General features: G+C 43.3%; 1 protein-coding gene across 2 annotated transcripts in view; it reads right to left on the bottom strand.

The window, feature by feature from the left end:
• ZNF10 (zinc finger protein 10) overlaps window positions 1-3,554 on the bottom strand; it is a 21,554-nt gene extending 18,000 nt beyond the window's left edge. The window contains exons 1-2 of one of the 2 annotated variants that reach the window (XM_040620090.1): window positions 3,407-3,554; window positions 2,507-2,605 (exon numbers count right to left, since the gene is read on the bottom strand). The gene's annotated coding sequence lies outside the window, so the exon portion shown is untranslated. The other variant, XM_008708295.2, reaches the window with a different exon arrangement.
• Window positions 3,555-22,492: the final 18,938 nt, after the last annotated feature.

Raw genomic sequence — 22,492 nt, 5'->3', positions numbered from 1 at the left:
TACTCGCCCCATGCTCTCTGGGCCTCATTTAAATGCCACCTTTTCTAACAAGCCTTCCTGTTGTCCCAGGGAGAATAACTGTTCCCTGGGCAGTAATCATGGAGCACTTTGTACATGCTTCTAGCACTTCATCACACTACTTATCGTCCATCTCCCTTGTAAGATAAGGAACCACTTGAGAACTGGGATAATCTCATTCTAAATTTCAGAAAAAGACTAGCATAGTGCTTTGAACTTTGTATTTGTTCCACTGGCATTTGTCCAATACTTAATGAACACCCAAAAAGATAACGTATCTGTTTCCTAAGGTGTCTGCCCTCCAGTCTCCATTTAAAGACCCAGTACTGAGGCACCAGTGCCCGGAGACAGGCAAGACCTTGTCAGGGACAACATTTCATTCAGGCGTATGAAGAATATGCTTCTTTTCTTTTCTTTTTTTAAGATTTGTTTATTTATTTTAGAAAGAACGAGGAAGCAAGGAGAGGGGCACAGGAAGAGGGAGAGAGAGTCTCAAGCAGACTCCTCTCTGAGTGTAGAGCCTGACTTGGGGCTATATTCCAGGACCCTGAGGTCATGACCTGAGCCGAAATCGAGAGTTGGATGCTCAACCGACTGAGCCATCCAGACGCCCCTGGAGTATATGTTTCTTAATAAAAGAGAACAGGATCCCTTTAGATTTTTAGTAAGTTCATTAGTATTTAGCATGTGCAGAGGGCAAGGAATGATTAGCAAAAGGGCCCAGCAGCCACAGAGTTAGAACTCTGGGGTCAGGAGAGATGCCAAAGACATAACTGATGATACAAAAGGCAAAGACCATGCATCTGCAAAAACTCAGCAAATGTATACTTTCACTTTGTGCATTTCATTTTATGTAAATTTTACATCAAAAGAAAAAGCTAAACAAATACTGAATTCTAGTTAATAACACAAATACACTTTCAAGTATTTAGGAGAAGTATATTGATGTATGCAATTTACTCGATACACACACAAAAAAGATGGTCTGATGGAGAAATAGATCTATGTTAAAATAAGTAGAGTAAAATGTTAATGGCAGAGTCTAGGCGAGGGGTTTACAAGTATTCTTTTAATGGAGCTGTATGCTCAAAAGTTTTCATAATGAAATATGAGAAAAGATAAAAATGAGATAGCAATGAAAAGGTAAGAATGTGTGAAAGAGGCAAAAATGATGCTTTGGGTGTTCGTACTGTATCAGAGATACATATACAGCCTATGCCACATCCAGTCCTGACCCTGCTTTGTAGCCAGAAGATGAAGACATGCTGATGTGACAGGAGACAACAACTCTGATAGGAGATATGCGAGAAGGAGTACTGCTGGTCAAAGAGTATTGTAAGCAAAACAGAGGTATTATAATATGAACTTCCTTCTCCTTAAAATAAAAATTCTTAAAACGTAAAAGGTTTTTTAAACTATGTTACTAAGCCTTCAATGTTTGAATTTATGTCCTGTAAAGCAAGGAAACCCATCATTTCTAGTATTTCTCTTTAACAGAAACATTTTCTCACCAAATTATGAAAAGCAACAAACCACTTCCATAACATTAAGAAGATGAAGACATAAAGAACACAGTGCATGGGGGTTCTTGAAAAAAATCCATTTATATTTCCTTGACAACTGAATTTAATCAAAAACAGAAGTGTTCTCATTCCAATTCATCCTTTCTTCTTCTATCCCCTAGTAAGGTTTTAAAGTTTTCTCATATAGTTCAGGCATATTTCTAGTTAAAATTAATATTAGGTATTCTATTACTGTGGTCAGTAGAGTTTCTTCTACAAAGAGATGCGTTAGCTTGTTACTGAGGACAGTAACGCAATCTGTTCACTTACATATTTTCTTTCCAGTCACTTCACTAAAAACTCATTGATGTTAACTGAATCTCTTCCACGTGGGGGGGGGGGTACAGTTAATGAATTAATAAGAGTAATTTCGCAGTCTCTTTTCCAGAGGTTTGCTTTGTATCTATGTCAATACTGTATTGTCCTAAGGGGAATGTGGAGACAATGTTAATATGAAATACTGAAAAACAGACTTCCTTCTGTGATTTATCTGAATCTCAAATCCCTGCCCTGTGGCGGGCACATGCTAAGAGCTCAGGAAACGTGTGTTGAGAGAAGAAATGAGAGAACAAGGGAACAATCTTCGAGAACAGGCAGGAATGTGTGAAAGTCACTGTGCAGGAGGCTTTGCAAGAAGGAGACAGTTCTGATGACACACAGGACTTGGGTCAGAGAGAAAATTAGTGTAGTGCTGAGGTGGTTTAAAAAGGGCGGAGGAGGAGTTGTGCTGTTTCGCTGTCTAGACAGTGAAGTCCAGCCCACATCGCCACCCCGACACGCTTCTCGGCGAGCCTTCTGGAGGACATCCCGTCCTCCCTTTCCTGCTTCGTAAACAACAATATACTCTGCCCCTGCGGGACAAAACCGAAACGCTTCACCTTCTCCAGACTTTGGGCGGGCTCTACGTGAGTCGCTGGTGGCCTTACCTGTGGCACCGAACCAGGTACCAGACGATACGGATCATGGGATAGCTTGACAACGCTCGTGTCAAGGGAAAACAACAACACATTACACTTGAGCTGTCTCTGAAAAATAAAACTAGGTTAGACACATTCCCACCTCCCGCTCCTCTGATTTAAACACGCACGCTGAGATCACGGAGGTGGGAGCTGGACACACGGGCGGTAGAATGTTTTTGGCAAAGACCACACACCAACTGGCCGGCCTTAGACACCGAAAATACCGATGGGACCAGAGATGCTGAGGAAAGTAAGTGCCCATCCAACGTCAACAACAAGTAAAGAGGGTTCTTTACTTGGTAGTTCTAGACTAGAGCAGAAGGCGAAGCCGCTCGGCCCCTTCTCCCGCCGCCGCCGGCGGACAGACCCGCTCCTGCAGGAAGCGGCAGCACGCGGCTCCCGCGCTCCCCACCCACAGCCCGCGGCTCGCGCCGGAGTCCAGGGCGCCGCGCCGGCTCCGCCGGGGAACGCAGGGCTGCCGCGGCCAGGAAACGTCCCACTCCAACGAAAGGAGCACGACCCCGCTCCGCAGAGGCTCCAAGAGCCACGGGCAGCGAGCGCTCGCCGCGGGGGAGGGACAGCGGGAGGGCACCCTCCTCCTGAACCACCGAGCGTCTGGCTCAGACCGGCCCGCACCGCATCCCCACGGAGCACACGCACACCCTCGGTGTCGCCGCTGCTCCGGCCCAACAGGACCGCGTGCGTGAAGGCCACGGCGAGACCGTCGTTCACGCACGGGCTGGACACCACAGCAGGAGGAAGCGCTTATCACCGAGGGACTCGCGCCCGCCTGCACGACCAGGCTACCAGCCCAGGGACGCGACACGGACGACCCAGCGAACACACCCCCCCGGCGCGCGTGTGTACCTGCAAGCGCGCACCCAGCAGGCGCGCAGGGGGAGGGGATCCGTCACAATGGCAGCAGCAACGGCAAATCAAGGACGAGCCGGGCCTCCGCGAGCAGGCGCGCCGCGGCCACCGGCGTGCGCAGGGTCCGTCCCGGCGGCGGCCTGCTCTCGGCCCGGGCCTCCTCACCCCCGGCCGGCCCGCCTGCGGCCCCTCACGCACGCGCCGCGGCCCCGACCCGTCCCACACACGCCCACCCAGCGTCCCCTCAAGCCCGCGTCCCCTCACGCTCGCGCCGCGGCCCCGGCCCGCCCCACACGCCCCCCCGTCACGTCCCTCCACGCACGCGCCGCGGCCCGAGCCCCGGCCCGCCCCCCATGCCCCTCCCCCCATGCCCCCCCCCCGTCCCTTCACGCATGCGCCGTGGCCCGGGGCCGCCCCACACATGCTTCTCCCGCCCCACCCCCGTCTACGCACGCACGCGCCGTGGCCTCTCCACCTAGGAGAGCCGCCGGGACGCGAGCCCAGAATCCCTCCGCGGGGCGGGCCTGGGCGGCGCGGGGCCTCCTGGGAAATGTAGTCCCCGCCCCTCGGATTTTGGGGCGGCTGAGCGCGGGAATTGTGGTTGCTGCTTTCCTCTTTCCGCTTGGGGGGCTCCGGAGGCCGCCGACCGCCGCCTGCCCAGCGCGCGCTCTCCTCTCCCAGCCCGCAGCGGCCCGGTGGTTCCGACGCCGAGGGGCAGGTACCCCGGGGACAGGTGAGCGCGCGGGAGCGTGTAGAGTTGCGGAGACTGGGCCCGTGAGCGGGGGCGTGGGGAGCGGTCGCTGCGGTGCTCAGTGCCCACCCGGGCCCCGCGGCCGGCCGGGAGGGGGCGGAGGCCGACCGGGGAGGGATGGCCTCGGTGAGCGCTGCTGGCAGTCGGTGGTGGGCTTCCCGCAGCGGCCGGTCCTTCGTGCGGGGCTTTTCCGGGATCCGTGTTAATCCCTTCGTCCGTGCTTGCGCTGCCCCACAGTAACGAGATCTCCGTTCTCTAAGGCAAGCCCGGAATTAATAGGGACTTGAAATTATGTGAACCTTATTTCGACCGTAAGTCAAAGAAATTGCTTGAAAAGTCTAATGAGATACAAAAAAGTTTGAACACTGCCTATATATCTGATATTAAGCAATTCCTGCTAATTTGTGGCTGTGACTAAATCCTGGTTTTGATTTTTTAAGAGGTTTTTTTCAGAGATAAATTCTGGGGCGCCTGGCTGGCTCAGTACACACAGCACGCAACTCTTGATGCGGGGGCGGCGGGGGGGGTAGTTCAAGCCCCACGTTGGGCGTAGAGCTTACTTTAAAAAAAGGGTAAAAACACTTAGTACAGAGATAAATTATGAAATGTTTACAAATAATAGAGCATCCCCATATCTGCTTCAAAATACAGTGGGTACAAGAGTGTTCATTAGCTGTTACATTATAGGAACAGCAGTTTTTCTGCTTGTCAGTAATTCTTGCAAATGTTCTGAATGTGATGCTATTTTATTACTTTAGTACACAGTCCTATTCAAGTTGTTAATATTTTACTTAGGGCTTTTTCAGTGTTCAGAAATAAAATTGCATTTTAATCTTCTTCCCTTGTACTGTCTGGGGGGCCCGCCTATGTGGGGCCACGATGGGGTGGAAGCCGGTGGCCCTGGCGGTGAAAAGAATTTCCCCAGGCGGATCAAAGGCGATAGACGTTTATTGAACCCACCGCAGGGGTGGGAGGGGAGGCGGCTGGACAGCAGAGGAGAGGCCGTCTGCAGCAAGGCAGTGGATGGGGCTGTTTTTTTAAGAGAGAAGGTGAGAACGTATGGAGATGTATGGCATTTTGCTTTTTTGGTAACTACCGGGTTGTAAGTATTTTGAGGTGTGTGTTCAGCCAGGGGGATCGCTGTAGGGCCTGTCCACATTCCATCATTCCAGCCTCTTCGCCTAAAAGCGGCCTCTGTGCTATCTTTGCAGTACTGTCTGTTGTACCATAAGAAGATTTCACAAGTCTCATGAATAATTTGGGAAGCATCGGATTTTTTCCCCTCCTATTCTGTAAAGTAGTTTTTCCATTCTAAGTTTTGGGCTCAAAATCTCTAGGCGTAGATATTTGACTTCTGATTTTTTTTCTTCTTCTCTTTTTTTTTAATGGTTGTTGATGGGTTTAAGTTTTATAGTTCTTAGTCAATTTGGACACTTAAAGTTTATAGAGAATTGTTCATCTGTGAATTTTCAAGTATCGTGGCACAAAGTTGTTCATACTAATCTTCTATGGTGATTTTTTGGAGATTTAAAAAATCACGGCTTTTTAGTGATATTTTAAAATCATTGCTATAATTGTAGCCATTTTTTCTTTTTTGAGCTTAAGTCCAAGACAAGGTCATTGATCTCCCTATGATGGTGTGGTACCCTCCAGCACAGTTATTGGCAGCATCTTTCCTCCCAGTGACGAGCTGCTCAGGGTGGAAAAGCTGGTGTTAGGTACCAGTGTGAACTTCATCAGTGACTGTGGATTCCAGGTCTACAAACACTGTCGTGCGCCCATGTGTGCCAGCAGCTGTCTCACTGCAGAAGGTGTTGAAGGAGTTATCTCCTCCCCCAGTAGTCTTGTTAATTGGCATCTGACCATTGGGCTGGATGCCCTGTTCCAGGCAGTAGAGCTCCCAGCAGGCATTGCCAATCTGAACACCAGCCTGGATGGAAATGAATTTGCACATGGTTGCTGCCTTGTGGCTGCTGAGCAGATGGCAGAGAGGAAGAGAAGAGATGGTTGCTTCTTACAGCGCCGCTCTTAGGCGGTCCCTGGAAGAACTTACCTTCCCTCGGAATTTTAAAAGTGGGCAAAGCTAGATAGAAATGAAGCAGTGTTACCATTGAGAAGTCCTGTTCCACACCTGTTCCTGTTCTTTTGTATGTAACCTGTTTATCATGTCTTGGCATGTTTAGATTCATCAGTTTATTTTTGGTATCCAAAACTTTCATGTTGATATGCTTAGTTCCAGTCTTTTAAGAAATTGCCCGTTTTGGGATGCCTGGGTGGCTCAGTCAGTTAAGCGTCTGCCTTCCACTCAGGTCATGATCTCAGGGTCCTGGGATGGAGCCCTGCACTGGGCTGCCTGCTTCTCATCTCACGATGCCCCCCCCCCATGCTCTCTCTCTCTCTCGCTCTCTCAAATAAATAAATAAAATTAAAAAAAAAAACAATTGCCCATTTTGATGGGTCAGTGCTTACATATTTCACTATTTTAAGGAATTTCTCCTGTATTTGTTTGATTCTCTCTTCTGTTTTTTCTTTCTGGAACTCTGAATAATCTGGTGTTGAACCTTTGAAATTGATCATATAATTTTCTTACCTTTTCCCTCTCTTTGCTTATCTCTTTTGGGAGTTCTGCTTTCTGGAAGAGTTCTTCAGCTTTATCTTTAAATCTTTTTACCTTTTTAATTTTTTTGTTATTATACTTTTAAATTTCCTAAGACTATTTATTTTGTGATTTTATTTGTAAAAAAAAAAAATCAACCATACATTCCTATTAATGTTTTATGAATGAAATATCTCTCTGATGATTTTTAGACTTATATTATGAAAATTCCAAAACACAAAAAAGTATAACAGTCACCCCTTATATATCATTGTTTGAAGCAGATCTTTTACATGATATATTGTAAATATTTCAAAATCTGTATCCAATTATAACTCCTTTAAAAATCATAAAAAGTATATTATTATCACATCTACAGAATTAGCAGTAATTCTCCAATATCAAATGTATAGGCAGTGTTCAAAATTTTCTGTTATTTCAGGGGTGCCTGGGTGGCTCAGTCGTTAAGCGTCTGCCTTTGGCTCGGGGCGTGATCCCAGCGTTCTGGGATCGAGCCCCACATCAGGCTCCTCTGCTGGGAGCCTGCTTCTCCCTCTCCCACTTCCCTTGCCTGTGTTCCCTCTCTCGCTGGCTGTCTCTCTCTGTCAAATAAATAAAATCTTTAAAAAAAAATTTTTTCTGTTATTTCATAAGTGTGTGGTTTTTCTTTTAATTTTATTTGACTCATGGTGTAAATGAGTTTCATGAAGTTTTAGGTTTCTTTTAATTTAAGGTGTGCCTTAGAGAAATTATATCCCAATCTTGTTTCAACTTGCATTTCTCTTATGAGCATCTTTGAGGATGCTGCTGTCACTTTGAAATATACCAGTGTTTTTCTCACTTTTTAGGATACCATTGGAATTCTAGGTTGAAACTGTTTTCCTTTAGCACTTTGAAGATATTCTGTGGTCTTCTGGCCCCAAACAGATAGTCATCAGCTGTCTTGACACCATTTAATAACTACTCCATCCTTTCCCCCCAGTGATTCATAGTGCTGCCTTTATCATATATTAAATGTCTAGCTACACGTCAATCTGCTCCTGAAGTTGTTTTACTTTTTATTATTGCCCCATTATCATCTGTTTGAGTTACTAGAGATTTTTTTAAAGAGTTTTATTCATTTGACAGCACAAGCAGGAGGAGTGGCAGGTAGAGGGAGAAGCAGGCTCTCCACTGAGCAGGGAGCCTGATGTGGGGCTCGATCCCAGGACGCTGGGATCACAACATAAGCCAAAGGCAGATGCTTAATCAACTAAGCCACCCAGGCACCCCAAGTTACTAGAGATTTATAATGCATTTTTAAATATAGTAAAGCACTATTTTAATAATTGCCTTGTTATTCATGTACTTTCATTTTCCTATAAAACCTTAAAATCAAATTGTCCTTTCAAGATCCCTATTGAATAGATTAATGAAAATCCAATGCAATTCTAGTTAGAGAAAAATTGAAATCTTTATAATATTGAATCTTTCCATTCATAATCATGATGAATCCCTCCATTTATTCAGATACTTTTACTGTTTGTCCCTAAAGTGTTTCGTTTTTCTAATTAGTTCTGTAACTAGGAAAGAAATAAAACGTGGGGAGTTGAGGAACAAGTTCAGAATACAATTCTTAGCTTAGAAAGCTTTAACCAGAAGATAAAGTAAGTTCCTTTTTGAAGAGGAAGCATAACTTTCTAATTTTTTTTTTTCCTTCTGAAAGAAGGGTATGGATGGGGGCGGGGCTCCTTCACAAAACCTTAATTGCCATGGACTCACTCAGCTTATTTGATAAATATTTGTTGAGTGTCTGCCATGTGCTAGGAATGTTCTAGGTACTTGGAATACAGCAATGAACAAATCAGATGGAAATCTACTTCTGTACGGTTTACACCAAAGTTACAGACTTATATACACTTGTGGTTTAAGAACATAGAATCTGGGACACCTGGGTGGCTCAGTCATTAAGCGTCTGACTTCGGCTCAGGGCATGATCCCAGAGTCCTGGTTTCGAACCCCACATCAGGCTCCTCCGCTGGGAGCCTGCTTCTTCCTCTCCCACTCCACCTGCCTGTGTTCCCTCTCTTGCTGGCTGTCTCTCTCTCTGTTAATAAATAAATAAAAACTTTAAAAAAAAAAAAGAACATAGACTCTACCTGTCAAAAGATATTTGTCTAAATAAAATTGCCAATTCTGTGATTTTGTCCATTAAAACTGAACTCCATTGTAGCATTGAGATAGAGGGCTCACATTTGAAGGTTATCCTCTTATCTTCAAGAAGTAACACCTGTAAAAAAATTAGCATAACAAATTATTGCATGATTTGTTGTGATCCAAAGTCTCTAAGCATTCATATTTTTGTAGTCCTGCTGTATCTTTTTAATATTTATTTTAAAGCCTTTGTTAAAAATGTATAGGAAAGTACTATGTCATCTTATTAACGTTAAGGCCTCACTCTCAAAGTTTGGATCATGGATCATGCATCTTTGTTGATCCCATTCAAGTTCTAGACAGAATAAATTATCATGAGGAAACATGGACTCTGGGGAGAGAGATTGAATTGGAGGTAATCAAATGAATGTTTGTTTCAAAGTCACATTCTACCTTTAACAACTCCAATAAAATTCCTGAGTACCAGCTGAATCCTCAGTGCTCTTAATTATGTATGAGGTTATTCAGGTAAACACCAAGTTATGTATAGGAAAGTAAGCATATGTAGAATAATTATGTTTCACAGGGAAATTATTATCCCATTCCAAAAGATAACTTAAAAAGTTGCAGAGTACACACAAAATTTAATCAACCATGCCTCTTTGAACTGGTTCTCTTTAGCTTTAATTGTTTTTCTTTTAATAATGCATGCTTCTTTCACACAGTGCTAAACACTAGTCTCCAGGAGAAGCTAGTATAAATAACCAAGATGACAGTTCTAAAAGGGGGCCAAGGATGACACTATTGTATGTGACTACAAATCCCTGTAAAGATTTTAAGCAGGCCAATCCTTGGTGGGAGAAGTGGGGAGAGTCTACAATTTTTCTTTTTCCTTGTCAACAGTGGGGCCCTATTTCCACCTTTCTTCATTCACCTGAACTTTCCTCTTTGGCTACAGGGAGGACACCCAGTGAAATGCATGCATGCCCTGATAGGATCAGAGGGACAAGAAAAGAAATATCCTGATCTCTGTGCCTTATTGTACAGGTAGATATCACTTTCAGACTCTCAAGATGGCAGCCATTGACCTATCCCTCATATGGGCTCTGCCAACACAGGATTCTGCCTGTTTATACATGAGAAATAATGAGGAAGAAAGGGTGGTGGCTGGATTTCCACAAACCTGGTGACAGGTACCAGTGACCTTTAAAGATGTGGCTGTGGAGTTTACCCAGGAGGAGTGGATGATGCTTGATTCTGGTCAGAGAAGAATTTGCAGAGATGTGATATTGGAAAACTATATGAGTCTTACCTCAGTGGAATATCAATTATGGAAGCCTACTGTGATCTCCCCATTGGCTTAAGAAGAGATAAGAACTATGAAAAGGCGAATTCTCCAAGGCACCTATCCAGACTGGGAGATTCAACTTAAAACCAAAGAATCAACTCCTAAACAGAATATTTGTAGGGAAAAATCATCCAATGGAGTGAAAATGATAAGATTCATAATGGGCAATTGGTCCTCCACATTAAGTGAAGACCAGGAATGCCATAAGATCAGAAAACAGCACAAGATCCCAGAGAGAAATTTGAGGAAAGTGGCCCAAAAGAAAACAACCTCTCAGGAGAGATTCTATGACCATCATGAATTAGAGGAAAACCCTGAACTTGGATCAAAACACGTTTTTTCAAAGAGAGTTTCAACCAGTAAACATTGCCATAAATGTTACTTAAATATTGAGAGTTTGAAACATTATTCAGTCGTAAACAATTAAAGAGAAACTGTAAGTAGGAAGCTCTGTGAAAGTCATAAATATGATAGAGATCTGTGGCATCTTGAAAAAATTCAGCAGAAAAATATGCATGCTTCAAACATGTTATACACTTCAAACATAATATGTTTCCTTTATATAACAATTTTCATATGGTGGAGAATTATGAAGGTAATAAAACCAAGACTTTGTCATCATTCATCCATCCCATAGGCAACAGGAGCAAACTCCTAATGGAGAGGATATCATAAATGTAATCAATGTGGGAAAGCCTTCAAAAGACTTTGTAATCTTATTTGGCACAAGAAAAGTCACGTGGGCGACAAACAATATGAATGCAAAGAATGTGGGAAAGTCTCCAACAATTCCTCAACCCGAAGGAGACATGTAAGAACTTACACTGGTGAGAAACACTACAAATGTAATCAATGTGGAAAAGCTTTCAGTCAAAAAACATCTCTGGGGGCGCCTGGGTGGCGCAGTCGTTAAGCGTCTGCCTTCGGCTCGGCGTGATCCCAGCGTTATGGGATCGAGCCCCACATCAGGCTCCTCTGCTGGGAGCCTGCTTCTTCCTCTCCCACTCCCCTCCTTGTGTTCCCTCTCTCGCTGGCTGTCTCTGTCAAATAAATAAATAAAATCTTAAAAAAAAAATCTCTGAAGATTCATGTGAGAACTCACACTGGAGAAAAACCTTATGAGTGTAATCCTTTGGTTCTTACCTAATAGTGCACAAGAGAATACACACTAGGAAGAAACTCTATGACTGCAGTGATTATGGAAAAACCTTTACTACAAGCTCACACCTTAAAGTTCACAAGAAAATACACGCTCGAGAGAATGTCTACAAATGTAATGACTGTGGGAAAGTTTTTAGTGGTCTCTCATCCCTTAGAATGCATGTGAGAACTCATACTGGAGAGAAACCCTATCCATGTAAGGAATGTAGGAAAACCTTCAGTGTTTCCTCTTCCCTTAGGAGATATGTGAGAACTCACACTGGAGAAAAACTGTATGAATGTATTCAATGTGAAAAATCCTTCAGTTGGAGTTCTTCACTTATTATTCACAAAAGAGCTCATACTGGGAGAGAAACTCTATAAATGTTATGAATGTGGAATTGCTATATTCATTGTCTTAAGGTGGACTCCAAATCATTATTTCTGGCTTTATTGTCCAAAATAAGCATTTAATACTATAGTCCTCTAAATACCTCTTTAACAATGTAACACATTTTGGTCTGTTTATTTTCATTCTAAATGTTGTATAAAATTTATGACTTAACGAGTCTATAGCTGTTTAGAATTCTATGTTTTCAAAATAGTTAAAAGTTTGCAGTTATTTTCTTACTGATTTTCTTTTTTAAAAAAGACATTCAGCTGAGGGGCGGGGAAAGATGGCAGAGGAGTAGGGGACCCTGTTTCAATCATTCCCCTGAATCCAGCTGGATATCTACCAGACCATCCTGAACACCCACGAAATCAGCCTGAGATGTAAGAAGATACATCTGGATCTCTACAAACAGAACATCTCTGGTGCTTGGTCTTGAGGTATGAAGTGGGAGCCAAGAGTCTGCGGGCAGATATCGGAAGATAAATGGAACGGGGAGGGAGCCTCTGTGCTCATGCGCTGGGAAGGCAGAAGCCTCCCATGCTGGGGAGTGGGCTGGACTTGCAGACCAGCAGCAGCAGCGGGGAAAGATGTTTAGGACACCATGCCCCAGACTGAAACCTGGAACTCAGGAGCATGCTTGTGAACCAGGGGTGGCTGGTGGTTTTAGAAGCACAAAGGGCAGAGACATGCCCAGCCCTGGGAGCAAGGACTGGGAGAGCAGCTGTGGGGCGCACAACCTAGGACAGTGTGGGTTTTTAGCAGCACTGACAGAAACGGAGTCAGTGTGGCCTGGAGAGTTCAGTGAAAAGCAGACTGTGATGTCTCTGTTCTGAGACAGAGGTTTGGATACAGTCACTGCTGCTCTGACTCTGAGAAGAGACACAGAAAGCTGCCAGGGAAATCCACCAGAGAACAAAAGCCCCCCAAAATCGGTTCTCACTGAACCCATCCCCCCCTCCACAGGGGACAATCAATTCTCCCCAAACAGGGTTGCCTGCATATCAGCACGGCAGGCCCCTCCCAGAAGGCAGGCTGAAAGAACAAGAAGCCCACATCCCTAAGGTCCCTATAAAAGAGGTGCATCTTGCTTGGGCCCTGGTCAATAATTTGGGCTCTGTACATCGCCGCAACCACACCTCATCAGGATGACGAGGAGGAACCCCCAACAAAGGAAAGAAACAGAGGCTGTGGCCTCTGACACAGAACTAATGGATATGGATATAACCAAGATGTTAGAAATGGGTTTTAGAGTAACAATTATCAAGATGATGTGTAGGCTTGAGAAAAATAATAACAAAAATATAGAAACTCTAAGGGCTAAAATGAGAACAAATCTGGTGAAACTTAAAAATGCTATGAATGAAATGCAGTCTAAACTAGATGCTCTGTCGGCCAGGGTAAATGAGGCAGAAGAGTTAATTAGTGAGTTAGAGGATGAGATGATAGAAAAGAAGGAAAAAGAGGTAGCATGGGAAAAAAAGAATCCAGTTTCAAGAAAATGAACTGCAGGAGATTACTGACTCAATGAAACATTCCAGTGTCAGAATTACCGGGATCCCCCAGGGGGTGGAGAAAGAGAGAGGTCTAGAAGAGATATTTGAGCAAATTGTAGCTGAGAACTTCCATAATCTAGGGAAGAAAACAAGCATTCGTGTCCAAGAGGCAGAGAGGACTCATCCCAAGGTCAATGAGAACAGACTAACACCACGACATATAATAGTACAATTCACAAATCTTAGATCCAAAGAAACAATCTTGAGAGTGGTGAGGGGGAAGAGAATCCTCACCACAGAGGGAGGAACATCAGAATAATGTCAGACCTGTCCACAGAGACATGGCAAGCCAGAAAGGGCTGGAAAGCCATCTTCAGGGTACTAAATGAAAGGAACATGCACCCAAGGATACTGTATCCAGCAAGGCTGTCATTCAGATGGATTGGAGAAACAAGGAGCTTCCAAGACCGGCAGAAACTGAAAGAATACGTGACCACCAAGCCAACCCTACAAGAAATATTAAGGGGGGTTCTGTAAAAGTAGAAAGACCCCAAGAGTGATACAGAACAAATTTACAGAGACAATTTATAGAAACAAGGACTTCACAGGCAGCATGATGACATTAAAATCATATCTCTCGATAATCACTCTCAATGTGAATGGCCTAAATGCTCCCATAAATGCCACAGGGTTGCAGATTGGATAAAAAGATATAACCCACCCATATGTTGTCTACAGGAGACTCACTTTGAACCTAAAGTGAATCCAGACTGACTGTGAAGGGATGGAGATCACTTTTTCATGCCAACGGACCTCAAAAGAAAGCTGGAGTAGCAATTCTCATATCAGACAGATTACATTTTAAGCTAAAGACTGTAGTTAGAGATACAGAAGGACACTATATTATTCTTAAAGGATGTATCCAACAAGAGGATCTAACAATTATAAATATCTATACCCCCAACAAGGGAGCAGCCAACTACATAAGCCAACTGTTAACCAAAATAAAGACATATAGATAATAATACGTTAATAGTAGGGGACTTCAATACTCCACTCTCAGCAATAGACAGATCATCTAAGCAGAAAATCAACAAAGAAACAAGAGCTTTGAATGACACACTGGACCAGATGGACGTCATAGATATATACAGAACACTCCACCCTAAAACAACAGAATACTCGTTCTTTTCAAACGCACATGGAACTTTCTACAGAATAGACCCTATCCTGGGTCACAAAACAGGTCTCAACTGATACCAAAAGATTGAGATGATTCCCTGCATATTCTCAGACCACAGTGCTTTGAAACTGGAACTCAATCACAAGAAAAAACTTGAAAGAAACTCAAACACTTGGAAGCTAAGGACCGTCCTGCTTAAGAATGTTTGGGTAAACCAGGAAATTAAAGAAGAACTTAAGCAATTTATGGAAACCAATGAGAATGAAAACACATCAGTCCAAAGCCTATGGGATACTGCAAAGTCGATCCTAAGGGGGAAATACATAGCCATCAAAGCCTCAATCAAAAGAATAAAAAATCTAAAATACAGTCCCTATACTCACACCTTAAACAGCTGGAGATGGAATAAAAGAACAGGCCTAAGCCACACACGAAAAGACAACTGATTAAGATTAGAGCAGAGATCAATGAATTGGAAACCAAAAATACAGTAGAGCAGATCAACAAAACTACAAGCTGGTTCTTTGAAAGAATTCATAAGATCGATAAACCAATGGCCAGACTTATCCGAAAGAAAAGGGAAAGGACCCAAATTAATAAAATGATGAATGAAAGCGGAGAGTTCTTGACTAACACCAAGGAAATAGAAACAATCATTAGAAACTGTTATCAACAACTATATGCCAATAAATTAAGCAACCTGGAAGAAATGGATGCCTTCCTGGAAACCTATAAACTACGAAGACTGAAACAGGAAGAGATTGACAACTTAAATAGGCCAATATGCAGTAACGAGATTGAAGCAGTGATCAAAAACCTCCCAAAAAACAAGACTCCAGAGCCTGATGGATTCCCTGGAGAATTCTACCAAACATTCAAAGAAGAAATAATACCTATTCTCCTGAAGCTGTTTCAAAAATAGTAACAGAAAGAAAACAACCAAACTCATTCTATGAGTCCAGCATTACCTTGATCCCCAAACCAGGCAAAGACCCCATCAAAAAGGAGAATTATAGACCGATATCCCTGATGAATATGGATGTCAAAATTCTCAACAAGATCCTAGCTAATAGGATCCAACAGTGCATTAAAAGGATTATCCATTATGACCAGGTGGGACTCATCCCTGGGATGCAAGATGGCTCAACATTCACAAATCAATCAGTGTGATAGAATACATTAATAAGAGAAGAGACAAGAATCATATGATCCTGTCACTTGATGCTGAAAAAGCATTTGACAAAATATAGCATCCTTTCCTCATTAAAACCCTTCAGAGTGTAGGGATAGAGGGTACATTCCTCAATTTCATAAAAACCATCTATGAAAAGCCCACAGCGAATATCATTCTCAATGGGGAAAAGCTGAGAGCCTTTCCCTTAAGATCAGGAACATGACAAGGATGCCCACTCTCGCCATTATTGTTCAACATAGTACTAGAAGTCCTAGCAACAGCAATCCGACAACAAAAAAGAATAAAAGGTATTCAAGTTGGCAAAGAAGTCAAACTCTCTCTCTCTTCAGAGATGACATGATACTTTATGTGGAAAACCCAAAAGACTCCACCCCCAAATTACTAGAACTCATACAGCAATTCAGTAATGTGGCGGGATACAAAATCAATGCGCAGAAATCAGTTGCACTTCTATACACGAACAATGAGACTGAAGAAAGAGAAATCAGGGAATCAATTCCATTTACAATAGCACCAAAAACCATAAGATATCTCAGAATAAACCTAACCAAAGAGGTAAAGGATCTATATTCTAGAAAGTACAGAACACTGATGAAAGACATTGAAGAAGACACAAAAAGATGGAAAAACATTCCATGCTCATGGATTGGAAGAATGAACATAGTTAAAATGTCTATGCTACCCAGAGCAATCTACACCTTCAGCGCCATCCTAATCAAAATACCAATGCCATTTTTAAAGTGGTGGCACAAACAAACCTAAAATTTGTGTGGAAGCAGAAAAGACCCCAAGTCGCCAAGGAAATGTTGAAAAAGAAAAATCTGGGGGCATCACATTGCCTGATTTCAAGCTATACTACAAAGCTGTGATCACAAAGACAGCATGGAACTGGCACAAAAGCAGACACTTAGACCAATGGAACAGAATAGAGACTCCAGAAATGGACCGTCGGCTCTTTGGGCAACGAATCTTTGACAAAGCAGGAAAAAACATCCAATGGAAAAGACAGTCTCTTCAATAAATGGTGCTGGGAAAATTGGACAGCTATATACAGAAGAATGGAACTCGACTATTCTCTCACCATACACAAAGATAAACTCCAAATGGATGAAAGACTTCGATGTGAGACAGGAATCCATCCAAATCATAGAGGAGAACATAGGCTGTAACCTCTTCTACATCGGCCACAGCATCTTCTTTCATGACACATCTCCACAGGCAAGAGAAACAAAAGAAAAAATGAACTTGTGGGACTTCATCAAGATAAAAAGTTTCTGTACAGCAAAGGAAACAGTCATCAGAACAAAGAGGCAACCCACAAAATGGGAGAAGATATTTGCAAATGAAACTACAGATAAAAGGCTGGTATTCAAGATCTATAAAGAACTTCTCAAACTCAATACACAAGAAACAAATAATCAAATGAAAAAATGGGCAGAAGATATAAACAGACACTTTTCCAATGAAGACATACAAATGGCTAACAGACACATGAAAAAATGTTCAAAATCATTAGTCATCTGGGAAATTCAAATCAAAACCATATTGAGATACCTTCTGCCAGTTAGAATGGCAAAAATGGACAAAGCAAGAAACAACAAATGTTGGAAAGGATGTGGAGAAAGGGGAACCTTCTTACACTGTTGGTGGGAATGCAAGTTGGTACAGCCACTTTGGAAAACAGTATGGAGGTTCCTCAAAAAGTTAAAAATAGAGCTACCCTATGACCCAGCAATTGCACTACTGGGTATTTACCCCAAAGGTACAGATGTAGTGAAAAGAAGGGCCATATGCACCCCAATGTTCATAGCAGAATTGTCCACAATAGCCAAACGTGGAAGGAGCCAAGATGCCCTTCAACAGATGAATGGATAAAGAAGGTGTGGTCCATATATACAATGGAATATTACTCAGCCATCAGAAAGAATAACTACCCAACATTTGCATCAACATGGATGCAACTGGAGGAGATTATGCTAAGTGAAATAAGTCAAGCAGAGAAAGACAATTATGATTTCACTCATTTGTGGAACATTAAGAAATAGCAGGGAGATCGTTAGGAGAAGGAAGGGAAAATGAAGGGGGGGAAACAGAGGGGGGAATGAACCATGAGAGACTATAGACTCTGGGAAACAAACTGAGGGCTTCAGAGGGGAGGGGGGAGGGGGATGGGCTAGCCCAGTGATGGGTATTAAGGAGGGCACGTATTGCATGGAGCACTGGGTGTTATATGCAAATAATGAATCATGGAACACTACATCAAAAGCTAATGATGGTTAGTATGGTGACTAACATATAATAAAAAAAGAAAAATAAATAAAAATTAAAATTAAGTAGACATTCATTTTAAGTGGGGGGGGGCAGGGGGAGAGGGAGAGAAAGAATCCCAAGCAGACTCCCTGCTGAGTGTGGAGCCCAGTGCAGGTCTTGACCCTCAACCCCAAGATCACAGCCCAAGCCAAAATCAAGAGTCAGATGCCCGACCGGCTGAGCCCCCCAGACACCCTTGCTATTATTGATTTCTAAATTAATTGCATTATGTTTAGAGTATCTGGGGTATATGATATTACTTTACTGGTATTTTCTTGGGAGTTGCTTTCTGGCCTGTTGTGGCCGGTATTGTTAGTAGGCAGTCAGACATCCAGCTCATCCTTCCCTACTGACAATCCTATTTTAGCTCACAATAGCAATATGTCCAGTTACAAAACTCCTCTCAGTCTCCTTGCAGCCAAGTGTAGCCACAATCCTCATTCCTGATTAATCAAAAATAGTCTCACTTGGAAACAGACCTATCTGGTTTTTTCTCTTTGCCTTTTTGCACTTTACCTTTCTGCCTTCCCATTCTTTTCTCTTTGAGGTTTTCACTCCTAGAGCTGAAGGAGCCATCGGTGGCCATGAGAATGACACCCATGGCCTAAGGGTGGTATAGAAGGAGATCCTGGCTCCTCAGGGACCTCTTTAAATAGCTGTACCAGAACTGTACTGCTTGTATCTGGATATTTTTATGTGAGAAAAGTAAGCTTATTGACGTTGAAAAGCACATGCTTATAGTCTACACAGTAACCTTGTTTTTTTAAAAAGAAAAAAACCAAAGAGGTATGTAGAGTTAAATATTTTAGGGTTAGATGCATGTATTTGGATAGGAATACAGAAAAGGGAGGAATGAAAGATGAATGTTGGCAGAACTTTTGTCCTTAGGCTAGAAATAACGATGGATCCAAGGTCACCAAAGCCAAGTGATCAGAGAAGCAGGGAAATCCCAGTATTTGAGTATTAGAAATCCAGAGAGTTTTCAGAGAGGGGAAGTTAGCAGTTTCAGTTGCTGAAAACAGCCCTGGAGATTTTGCTACTTGGTCTTACAGATACTGAGCAGCTTAGCTCTAATTTATTAAGAAACAAAACATAGAAAGAGGAACCTATGACAGAAGACAGAGGCAGTAAGTACAGTTTTAGTCGTGCTACCTTTATAGAGTTGTGAAGCATCCATACGAACTGGCTGGGACGTTGCAGTTCTGGACCTGAGGAGCTGTCTAGGATGGAGATGCAACTTTAGCAACATCAGTAGATAGACCAGAGTAGGTCTTATGAAGGTGACTGAGATTGCATAGGGAAAATGGATGGTGGAAAAAGACAATGTCTACCACTGACCATGAAGACCTGCTGTATTTAAAGGTAGGCTTTAAAAAGGCATCTTCGTAGATAAGAGGAGAAACATAAACCAAGACATCTAGTGTCTCAAGAAGGGAGATAAAGTTGGTTCTTTTAAATACTACTTAGAGGTCAAATTCGATGGAGTCTTAAAAAGTGAATGTATCATAGAGCAACATGAGGAGTATTGTTGACCTTAGTTGGAAATAATAATGTTGAGGATGGATGGTAGGTTGGCATGAGTTTAGTAATCAATAAAGGACCAGTAAGTAAAGACTGAATATAGACAAGTTTGAATATGAGAAAAAGTGTAGTAGCAAGAGAGACTTGGTCAAGGCAAAAGATTTTTAAAACAATGAGAAACTAGGGGCACCCGGGTGGTTCAGCTGGTTGAGTGACCAACCCTGCATTTCAGCTCAAGTCGTGAGCTTGGGTCATGAGATCGAACCCTGGGTTAGGCTCAGCACTTTGTGCAGAGTCTGCTTGGGACTCTCCTTCTCCCTCTGCCCCTCCCCCCTGCTTGCAAACACTTTCTCTCTCTCTCAAATGAATGGACAAATCCTTTTTTTAAAAAAAAAATGAGAACCTAGGGAGAGGAAGAGGCAGGCTTCCAGTGGAATAGCCTGATGTGGGGCTCGATCCCAGAATGCCGGGATCACACCCTGAGCCGAAGGCAGACGCTTGGCAACTGAGCCACCCAGCCGCCCCTTAAGTGAAAAACAAGCAACGTACTGTGTGTATCTAAAAGCGTGAGAATTCTGGGAGAGGAGTTAAGATGGCGGAGGAGTAGGGGTCTCCTTTTTCAGCTGGTCCCCTGAATCGAGCTGGATAGGTACCAGACCATCCTGAACACCCATGGAATCAGCCTGAGATGCAAGAAGATACATCTGGATCTCTACAAATGAACATCTCCATCACCGAGTATTGAGGTACGAAGTGGGGAGCCATGAATCCACACACAGATATTGGAAGATAAACGGAAGGGGGAGGGAACCACCGTGTTCAGGTGCCGGGAAGCAGTAGCCACCTGCACTGAGGAGCAGGCGGACTTGCGGACCGGCACCCGCAAGAGAGCAGACTGAGACCGTGAGCCCGGGAATGCGTGAGACCAGACTGAAAACCAGAGCTCCGGAGTGCGCGAACCACACTGAAACGGAGCTCGGGAGCGCGCAGGGGCGGCTGGCGGTGTTAGAAACACAAAGGATAGAGACGTGCCGGCCCTGGAAGTGAGGGCTGGGACGCCGGCTGCGGGGCGCACATCCCAGGACGCTGCAAGGTTTAGTGGCACCAACAGAAACAGAGTTAAAGTGGCCAGAAGAGCCCAGTGGAGAGAGGACTGTGATCCCTCTGTTCTGAGACAGAGGCTGGGATTCGGCTACTGCTGCTCTGACTCTCAGAAGAGCCACAGCAAACCACCAGGGAAAGCCGCCAGAGAACAAAAGCCTGGAAATACTGGCTCACAGTGTGCCCATCCCCATACACCCTCGCAGGAGACAGGGAGACTCTACCCAAACAGGGTTAGCTGAGTATCAGCGCAGCAGGCCCCTCCCCCGAAAGCAGGCTGAAAAATCAAGAAGCCCACATCCCTAAGGTCCGTATAAAACAAGTGCACACTGCCTGGGTCCTGGTCAATAATTTGGGCTCTGGACAACCCCTCAACCTCTCCTCATCAGAATGACGAGAAGGAGAAATCCCCCCCGGCAAAGAAAAGACAATGACTCTGTGGCCCCCCGGCAAAGAAAAGACAATGGATATGGATATAACCAAATTGTCAGAAATGGAGTTCAGAGTAACAATGGTCAAGATGATGTGTAGACTTGAAAAAAATATTAACAAAAATATTAAGGAGAATATAGAATCTCTAAGGGCAGAAATGAGAGCGAATCTGCAGAAATTAAAAATACTATGAATCAAATGCACTCAAAACTAGATGGTCTGACGGCCAGGGTGAATGAGGCAGAAGAATGTATCGGCAAATTGGAGGATGGGTTAGTAGAAGACAAAGCTAAAACAGAAACTTCTTTCAAAGAAATCCAATCTCAAGATGTAGGTTATGGGAGATTACTGACTCAATGAAATGTTCCAATGTCAGAATCATCAGCATCCCCGAAGGGGTGGAGAAAAACAGAAGTCTAGAAGAGATATTTGAACAAATTGTAGCTGAAAACTTCCCTAATCTAGCAAGGGAAACAAACATTCGTGTCCAAGAGGCAGAGAGGACCCCTCCCAAGCTCAACCACGACAAACCTACGCCACGTCATGTCATAGTGCATTTCGCAAATATTAGATCCAAGGATACAGTATTGAAAGTGGCCAGGGCAAAGAAATTTCTCACGTACCAAGGCAAAGTTATCAGAATTATGTCAGACCTGTCTACACAGACCTGGAATGAGAGAAAGGGTTGGAGGGGGGGCATTTTTAAGCTCTTTCAGAGAAAAACATGCAGCCAATGATCCTTTATCCAGCAAGGTTGTCATTCAGAATTGATGGCGAGATAAAGACCTTCCAGAATCGCCAGTCACTGACCAATTTCATAACCACGAAACCAGCCCTACAGGAGATATTAAGGGGGGTTCTATAAAAGTAAAAAGGCCCCAAGAGTGATACAGAACAGAAAGTCACAGTCTAGAGAAACAAAGACTTTACAGGCAACATGGCATCATTAAAATCATATCTCTCAATACTCAGTCTCAATGTAAATGGCCTAAATGCTCCCATAAAATACCACAGGGTTGCAGATTGGATAAAAAGACATGACCCATCCATTTGCTGTCTACAAGAGACTCATTTTGAACCTAAAGATACATCCAGAATGAAAGTAAAGGGATGGAATACCATCTTTCATGCCAATGGACCTCAAAAGAAAGCTGGGGTAGCAATTCTCATATCAGACACATTGGATTTTAAACTAAAGACTATAGTTAGAGATACAGAAGGGCACTATATTATTCTTAAAGGATGTATCCAACAAGTGGATATGACAATGATAAATATATATGCCCCCAACAGGGGAGCAGCAAGATACACAAGCCAACTCTTAACCAGAATAAAAAGACATATAGATAATAATACGTTAATAGTAGGGGATCTCAACACTCCACTATCAGCAATAGATAGATCACCTAAGCAGAAAATCAACAAAGAAACAAGAGCTTTGGATGCCATACTAGACGAATTGGACTTCATAAATATATATAGAACA

This window comes from Ursus maritimus, unplaced genomic scaffold (assembly GCF_017311325.1).
Source record: "Ursus maritimus isolate PB19 unplaced genomic scaffold, ASM1731132v1 scaffold_33, whole genome shotgun sequence".
Classification (NCBI taxonomy): Eukaryota; Metazoa; Chordata; class Mammalia; order Carnivora; family Ursidae; genus Ursus; species Ursus maritimus.
Note: the sequence above shows the minus strand (reverse complement) of the source record. Positions and strands in the feature narration are given on the sequence as shown.